This window comes from Stegodyphus dumicola, chromosome 6 (assembly GCF_044657685.1).
Source record: "Stegodyphus dumicola isolate Sdum_Otavi_A_Nest chromosome 6, ASM4465768v1".
NCBI lineage: Eukaryota > Metazoa > Arthropoda > Arachnida > Araneae > Eresidae > Stegodyphus > Stegodyphus dumicola.
The window spans coordinates 123,609,005-123,616,865 of NC_140773.1; positions in this window are offsets into that span (position 1 = coordinate 123,609,005).

A 7,861-nucleotide genomic window follows, 5' to 3' on the forward strand; every position below is an offset into this window, starting at 1 on the left:
ATCTGTAGATAAGTTTTTTAAAACTTCCGTCTCAGGAAACTTTCATATAATAATAATAACAGTAATTTATATTTCTAGATATTAATCAAAGGAAAGTTTGAAATCTGCACTTGACGAAAAACGTTTTTAAAAATTAAGATTTTAAAACCACTTTTATTTATAATGCGAATGAAATTTAGTAAACGAAGTGCGTAATTGAAAACCCTTTGAATTTTGAGGTTCACTTTTTCAGTATGACTTGACAAAATATACTGGAGTAACATTTTAGGTTTTTCACATTTTCCGGGAATTTGTTTCAAATCAAAACAGATGTAGAGGGAAGAGATTTATTTCAAAAGTTAACATTGATAAATACCAAACATGGAGCCTTTTCCAAGTCTACTGAAATTGCAACACTCTATTCACTTTTTCAATGAAAGCTTCTGTTGAACGTAGTAAAATTGATCTTTCCGAAGAATACAGCAAACAATGAAATGAATTTTCTAGTTAAGATTCGAAAATTTCAAATAGCCGATTAGAATATCCGAATATCGAATCGATTCGAGAGATTCCGGGATTCGAATGTTATCTTCCTAAAAAGTGTGCTAAAGCTCAGCGCTAACTTTTGTGAAAAGTACATACATATCAATTATCAGTTTTACTAAAATAGTAATTTCTTTCGAAGATAACAAGATCTACATTTGATAACAACAGTTCATAAACGCATGATCATCGTGAGCGTAACATGCATCTTGAGACAACGGTTTATTCTGAGTATAAATATGAACGCATCTTACGATTAATGCATTTTGTAAATATAATTCCTGAATTACATAGTATAGCATCATAAAAAACCCCATTGATCTTACTGACGAAATTGTGAATTTTTTTTAATTGTATTAAATTGTCATTTACGGTTCTAAATTAATAAATAATATCGATTTAAAACCAAACAAACAAGTACAACAGAATAAATTATACCTTTAAAAGACCACAGTAATTTAGTCACAGTCAGTTTATTAATGATCATAGTAAGAAATTAGTTTTTGCAAAAAAGAAAACTTGTAAGAATTACAGAAACAAAAGATGTGTTTCGTACTTGATTTCCCGGTATTTTCTCTTAAGATCATCTGTGATATCCGTGACATATATTAAGTAAATATTTCCTGGACTGATCGTAATTTTTGAAGCATACAAAACTTTTACTTTATAGCAACTAATGAGCACAGATAATTAGTTCTACCTGGGTTCGAACCCAGGCAATCGAGTTGGCTGGATGGCGGTTTTTTCTTGAATTTTTCATGTATAACGTGGATATGCACTGGTTTCCTTCAGAAAGCTTCCACGAAGTCTTCCTTTCGCCTAGGGAGTCAATCTTGTGTGCATTACCATATTTAAATAACTGAACCTAACACTCTTTATCTTTGCAGACATATTTTATCATTTTCAGTTAATAAAACCCAATATTAGGAGGCTCAAAAACCATTACCCTACACTGAAGTACTTAATATATAGCGAGAGAAAACTCTTTCATAATTTAGAATAAAGATGCGAATGATTAGAAAAATTATCAAATGTAAATAAAATATAAATCCCATGAATTAAATATATTTAAAGTATATCAAGTAAATGTACTATTTTAAATAATGTAAACAATTAATATAGTAAACGTCGTTTTTAATTTTGTAAAAAAAAAGAAGTTACAGATATTATTCCACATCTAATATCAAAACCGAACCAGCAATTTTCCAAAGCCAAATGAAAGGTATTATGTCATGGCAAAACTTGCCAGGTGGTATAGATGATAAATACTGTAGTGTAAAGTAACGTAATGTAAGAGAACTTGAAAGATGGACAAACTAAACTGCAGACATTCCTAACATCGAAACTCAGACTTCGAGAAATTTTACTCTATCATTCCGCACTCATTTCGATGTGAAAGTCTAAAAATTTATTCCTGTACTTTTCTAATACTTTAATATTTATTATTCGATAAAGAATTTTAATGATTTTTTCATTAAATAAAATCATTCTAATGAATAAATAAAAAGAAATTCTAAATAGCAATCAAACAGAGATTAACTTTACAATACTATAGAGGGGAAAAGTATTGTTGGGTGTAAAATAGTCTTCGGCTTTTAAATTTGGAACATGCGAAAGCTAATTCAATCTTTTTACTCCATTTTAAAAAAACCAAGAGCATCAGTTTTAAGTAATGTTCATCCGCTAACGACTCGTGCGAATTCTTTCCCACGAAAATCCGACACAATCATCCAAATTTCTGGCAGGCTGCCAGGCAAAGTATCCCACGTGTGCCTGTTAAAGGACGAAACGTTCTGGCAGGTGCCCAAATTGCTGGAGCCTAAGCCAGAATCGGAGAGTCAGCGATGTCAGCAAAACTATCACAGCAACTATCAGTTTGGCAGGCGCATTTTTTGTTCATTTCTTATTTTCTGTATTTATTGGGTGCTATTTTTTCTAGGACGATGCATTAATCTTCTTCTGGACCGTGGACTTGATATCTATTACTGGACTTTTCCGTGGTCCGTGGTTACGGATCGAAGATGCGCCACCTCACCCGTTGGCAAAGGGGGGGGGGGAATTCGAATAAAAGAGGGATATAAGGGGAGAAAGTTTCCTATGAAGCGAATATCAGAGACGATCATGTTCCGGTCTAAATTTTTTCTTGTGTGGATTTTTTTAGATATGTACCAAAACTTGTTAATTTCACAAAATTTAAAGAGTCTGAAAATGCATTTAGAATCTAAAACAAAATTATAATTTTTCTGATATTTTAACCTAAATAAAAAAATTAACTGTAAAAAAATTAACTTTTGCAAAATACATCTGCAAGTGTTTGCGGCAAGGTGATCAGACCTTCTTCTTTTAACAGTTTGTCCCACGTCCCGCGGCGTTTTAAAAAAGTCCCGATTTTGGGGAAGAATGCACAACAAGCCAGGGAATGACGGGAGAACGGAAGGGAATATACGGCTATTTTGCCAGGATATGAGTTATGTTATTTTTGTTAATTTTATAATGTCAAACTTTAATAATAACAATTAATTGTTGAGAACTGATTATGGAGAACTGCTTATCAAAGTTCGTATTCTTGATCAGCTATTAGAATTCACCACCATTGTTTGGATTTAAAGTACAATGGCATTTCTTTGACATTGGCAACAACGAAAACATTTTGTAAGTGTCTTTCAGACGGTAACCTTAGTAGTGCTAGTTAAACAAGTGATCCCAACAAATCAGCTAATCAGATAATTAGGTAGCTTATTTATTTATTTCATAAACACATAAATTTTCTTAAATTTAGCAGACAGTACTCGTATTATTTATATTTTACAGTTGCGGCAAAAAGTCTAGCGCCGGCCTTGGAAGTGACACTTGCGACTTACGTTGCGACTAGAAAGAAATATAGGATTAAAATTTAAATAATTTTTTAAGTACACTTACTTTATAACAATGAAATTCATTTAATTTATAGACTAACAATAAAATATGTTCATGTAAATATGTACCTACTTACTGTGGTTTTAAGCTATATATATATATATAAATTCATATATATATATATATATATATATTTTAACATAATGAATAAGAAAAGAGGATGCAAACTCAACGATGATCTAAGAAGTAAATTTCCTTTCATTAAAAAAAAAGGCGATTATTACATGGTTGGTTGACTTTTTAATGGCACAAAAGCTTGAAGGTAAGTATGCGCTAGACGAATGGACGCGATTACATAGTAAAATGCGAGACATGTAATGGTGAATTTTTCTATTTCGCATGACGGGAAGAATGATATTTCAATCCACTTAGAGATACAGAAACATAAAAGATATTTAAATACTGCTGCATATTCCTCCAAAATACAGGAATTTTTTCAGAAAACAACTTACGTTACGGAGACGCAGAAAATAAATTAGCATTAGCAGAAGACTTAGCCTTTTTATACTATTCGTCACAATCATTTCTTCAGATCTATGGATTGCATATCACAAGTTGCCCAAACGTTATTCAACAGAAATTTTGCCTGTGCTAGAATAAAATCAGAGGCAACTGTGTGTAATGTACTTTCCCCATATGCATTTTCAGAATTAACAAAAATCTAGAAAAAAATTGATCCCCCTTATATCCATATATTTTGATACGTCTAATCATAAGGATACAAAGTTATTTCCAACCATTATTAAATTCTTTGATTCGCAAACTGGAATAAAAGTTAGAATTTTAGATTTCGTTTCTTTACTCGGCGAAACTTCTGAAATAATTTTCAGTTCCATTATGAATATTTTGGGAAAAACATTTTTTTTAAACTTAAAGTGACTGCATTTTGCGCAGACAACAAGAACGAAAATTTTGGAGGAAACGCGAGACGAGGTACATATAATATTTTTTATAAATTAAACAAAAACCTTAATCAAAACAGTATTGGTGTCGGTTTGAGCAGCGCACATAATGCATAACATCATTCAAACAGCTAACTTGTTGCTCGTAGATATTGTTATTAAAATATATGCACTGTGCGCGTTAAAATGCTTAAAGAATTTTGTGAAACTGAGGAAGTCAAGTATCAGAAAATACTTGGATACAGTAAATCGCGCTGGTTAGCTCTTTTGCCAGCTGTCGAAAGAAGTTTGGAAATTATACGATCCTTTGAAATCCTACTTTCTATCACAGGTTAAATATCCTAGAATTTTAGAAGAGTTTTCTAAAAAAGAATCTTCTAAAATTTGGCTAGAGTTTTTACACAATCAAATAGCTCGTTTTAAAAATGAATAAAACATATTGAAGGTGACAAAATTTCAGTAATCAAAGTAGCAAATGAAGTAAATAATTTAAAATTTAAATGTCAAGAACTGTTAGAAAATAATTTTCTTCCGTTAACTATCTGTAATAGTATAAGCCAGCTAGAAGAACTACGATAATAAATCGTGCATATTTTTTCATGAATCACGTCAACAAGTTCTATAGTAACTGCATAGATTATGTAAAAGAGTGGATAGTGCATTACAATGATATTGAACATATTCATGGGTTATATTAGAACAAGAATTTAATTGAAATGTGCAAAAATCATTCGATCATATTACTCAAAATTTCCCATATAGTAATATTTCTTTTTAATTAGATATCATTATTACAAATATTGATAAGGAAAAGATTAAATCTTGGACATCAGCGAAAATTACAATAGAGAACAAATGGTTAGAAATATTTCATCATTTTGAAACAAACCACGTTCCATGCAATAATGCACTAAAAACTGTGGAATATGCGCTGTCCTTACCAGGAACTAATGCGGCGACTGAGCGCTTTTTTTTTCTACGGACGTTTTTCTTTTTTTCTACTTTTTTTTTTTTTTTTTTAAATAAAGTGTGGACATCAGAAAAATCACAATTAAGTGCTGAGACTTTGAAAGCTATTTTATGTGTGAAATATAATTTAACAAATTCTTGGGAAAAAATTAATAACCTTTAAAATAACAACAGCAATCTACTAAAAAAATTCACTCAAATGAGAAATATGCCAAAGAATAAACTAATACTATAAAAAATTTCTTTTAATGTAATTTGTAAATTGAACTTGTGTTGAAATTTTAAAAATATATTATAATACTATTTTTCGTTCTATGAAAATTTGTGTTACTCTATATAGACCAAATGTTTAATCACCCCCTCCCCCAGTCAATGGTGTCCCTCTTTACGATTGTTAAAATCTGGTTACCTTAGTTTACGGGGACTATGGCAAAAAGGCACGAGATGCAATATAAGAAAGGATGAGTAATGAAAACAAATAATACAAGGTCCGGCTATTAATTTCCAGGACTGGCGTTACTGTAGGATAACGAAAAGATGGCGCTAATGATTGCATATTGAAGAGTGTTTTCTTGCCATGTGCAGTGCAATCGACGCCATTCTGAAGTAAGTGGTTCTCATGGGAAGGCTAATTAAAACGTAGCTCTTAAATTCCTATTGTCGAAGTGAAAATGGAGCAAAGTATTAACATTAAATTTTGCTTCAAATTGGGCAAGACAGCTGCGGAAACCTACGAAATGTTAAAACAAGTTTACGGCGAGGAAGCATTATCCCGCTCAAGAACTTTTGAATGGTTTAAACGTTTTCGGGACGGGCGCGAAAGCGTCGAAGATGATCCACACACAAGTCGGCCGCAGTTCGTACGCACGTCGGAAGCAACTGAAAAAGTTCGCGATATGGTGAAATGTGATCGTCGATTGACTATTTTAGTACTCGCCAATGAATTCAACATGCAAGACCTAGGCAAACGCAAGATTTGCTCCAGATTCGTTCCTCACCATTTAAGGGACGAACAAAAGCAATTGAGACTGGACGCATGTGGAGAACTTTTCGACAACGCTGATGCTGGCCCTGCGTTCCTGGATGCGTAGTGGCAAACCGCACATTGAGTTGATCAATGTTAAACGAATTTCGCTTACTGCGTATGCCCAAAAGAGAATTTGGCGCAGTAACGACTATGGCGCAGTTTCAAAAGAAGATAAATACTGTATATTGTTGATATTGTTGTAAGGTACCTCACTTTGAAATTCTAAGTTAATGTTGGAAGTGAGGAACCTAAGAACTCATAAGCGAATAATCGCTAGAATTCGATGACAAGAAACAACAAGAGAGAAGGGTAACTAACCCTTTATTATTTCGATAAGATTTAACAAAACTCCGCCTGGGAGTGTACAAGTAAAGCCCGCACTTGAGACTTGAACTTAAAAGACTAAGAATTAAACTAAAACTAAGATTAACTAAATAAGTATAGCCAAAGCTATCAAGGTTCAATCAGAGTTGGCCCCTTAACTTATTTTACCCCTTAACTTATTTACCCTTAACTTAGCAAGGGCCTGAGTACGGCCGAGCGTAAAAACAGCTTTGAGAGAGAGCGCGGCCAAAAAGGCAGATGCGCGTAGTTCAGAAACTCCGATTTTCTCTCTGTCTCAGTAAGTAACTTCGTGGTTTAACTACCGCTCCTTCTCATTAAATATTCAGCAAATTCTAAAACTACGTTCTGGCCGGAAGTAGTAAGTTGAAGTTAAGAATTTGACAGGAAATTAAATTTAACTTAAAATTTAACTGTTAATAAAATTAACATAATCCTTATATTGTGTTATCTTGGGCGTAAACAGTTCGAGGTTTTAAGCTGCTTCATTACTTGGAGTGTAAATGTCGACTGTAAAATACGCAAATTTTCTTTTAAAAAAGAATACAAAACAGGTAACGTTACAAGATATATTAGCTGATTATACTTCTGAAGAATAAAAACAATTGAGTATTTACCGTACGTTCCATTCATAAATACTTTAACAAATTAAGGATTAAATCTAGTTTAAATTACTGAATTAAAAGTCAAATAAATTATTGTAAGTAAATGAAATAGACTGTTTCAATTGTAAACAATCGATAAGACCTACATGACGAACAGGCTTGTGTAGGGTTGCTTATGCTTAGTCGCCAGTATTTTCTCCCACGCCACCGGTACACCATTGAGCATGCGCAGTAAGCGAAATTCGTTAACATTGATCAACTCAATGTGCGGTTTGCCATTAATCTTCCTGGATAGGATAGTCACGGAGACGAGTCTTGGTGTTATCAATATGACTCTGAAACCAAGCGTCAAAGCTCCGAATGGCGGTCTCCAAGTTCACCAAGGTAGAAAAAATTTCGATTTGAAAAGTCCAAAATCAAGGTCATGTTAATCGTTTTCTTCGATTGCAATGGACTCATTCATCATGAATTTCTTCCTCCTAGCATGTCCATCAATGGACAGTTCTACACAGAAGTTCTTGACCGACTTCGATAACGAATTCGTAGAATGAAGCCTCATTTTCAACAAAATGGGAGTT